Source organism: Sus scrofa, chromosome 6 (genome assembly GCF_054392235.1).
Source record: "Sus scrofa isolate SSC_HxYL_T2T_F1_AM1 chromosome 6, Sscrofa_HxYL_maternal_Yorkshire_Landrace_v2.0, whole genome shotgun sequence".
In the NCBI taxonomy this organism is placed as follows: domain Eukaryota; kingdom Metazoa; phylum Chordata; class Mammalia; order Artiodactyla; family Suidae; genus Sus; species Sus scrofa.
The window spans coordinates 47,930,815-47,932,191 of NC_139388.1; the positions used below are offsets into that span (position 1 = coordinate 47,930,815).

A 1,377-nucleotide genomic window follows, 5' to 3' on the forward strand; every position below is an offset into this window, starting at 1 on the left:
CCTGGAGATGCTGCGGGTTCAGTCCAGACCTTAATAAAGCAAATACCACAATAAAGTGAGTCATATGAATCATTTTTTTATGTCATATACATAAGTGAGGTGTACACTGCACTGTAGTCTATTAAATGTGCAATAATAGCATCAGGCCTAAAAAACAATGTATGTACCTTAATTTCAAAATAATGCTATCAGGCGAATGGTGCCAATAGACTTGCTCTACACAGGGTTGCCACAAACTGTCAGTCTGTAAAAAACAAAAACAGAACAAAACAGTATCTACAAAGCCCAATAAAATGAAGTGCGCCTATAATTGTAACCATGTAGCACTTATTATGTCCCAAACTTCTTTTTTTAAGTTTTTTTGAATCCTCCGTCCTACCAATTCCTTCTTATCTCTTTCACTGATCTGATCTCCCTCGTGCTTCTTAACCCACTTGATCTCCATGCCCCTCTAAAACAGTTCTTGGTAAGGTCACCAGTGATCTCAGTGAGCCTTTCCAAGTTTTCCTCTCTTACTTGCTTTACAGAAGCATTCCATACAGTCCACCTCTTCCTTCTTAAAATACTCCTGTCTTCTTGGCTGCCATAGTCATCTGATTTTCCTCCTACCCTCTCTAGCAGCTGTTCCTCAGTCTGCCTAATTGTAATTCTTCAGTCACGTTTTGAAATAAAAGTGTTCCTTAGGGTTTGACCTTAGGGTTTTTTTTTTCTTTTCTTCCCTCCCCACCTCACCCCACCCCACCTCACTACCACAAATTATGCAGTCGAGTTTCCCTCTTTTGGGAAAATCACGGGGGTCAGCACATCCTGGTACAATAGATAAACCTCACCTTGGGAAGACCACCTGTTATCATGTTATCTCCCCCTCCAGGTAAGTTTGCTTTTTTTCCCTTGTTTTAAGCTACATACTTTCTCTTACATTAACCCCAGTGGCCCTATGGAGTTATTCAGTTATTCTCACATTCACTTATCCAGAACAGCTCTCTTCTGAGTCTGGATGTGACTTCTTCTTTTTTTTTTTTTTTGGCTTTTTAGGGCAGCACCCATGGCTTATGGAGGTTCCCTGACTAGGGAGTCCACTCAGAGATACAGCTGCCGGCCTACACCACAGCAACGCCAGATCCAAGCCTCGTCTGTGACCCACACCACAGCTCATGGCAATGCCGGATCCTTAACCCACTGAGCGAGGCCAGCGATCAAACCCACAACCTCATGGTTCCTAGTCAGATTCGTTTCCACTGTGCCACGATGGGAACTCCCTGAATCTGACTTCTCGATACCTGTATTTGAGTGTCTTATAGTGACCTCTCAAATGTAATATTCCCCAAACTGAAGTGATGATCTTCCCTCTTCTTCTCTTTTTTTAAATGATTTTTA

At 42.3% G+C, this 1,377-nt stretch overlaps 1 pseudogene; it reads right to left on the reverse strand.

Moving 5' to 3' along the window:
* Window positions 1-739: 739 nt before the first annotated feature.
* On the reverse strand, window positions 740-879 carry LOC146402329 (U1 spliceosomal RNA; annotated as a pseudogene).
* Between the last annotated feature and the right edge of the window lie 498 nt (window positions 880-1,377).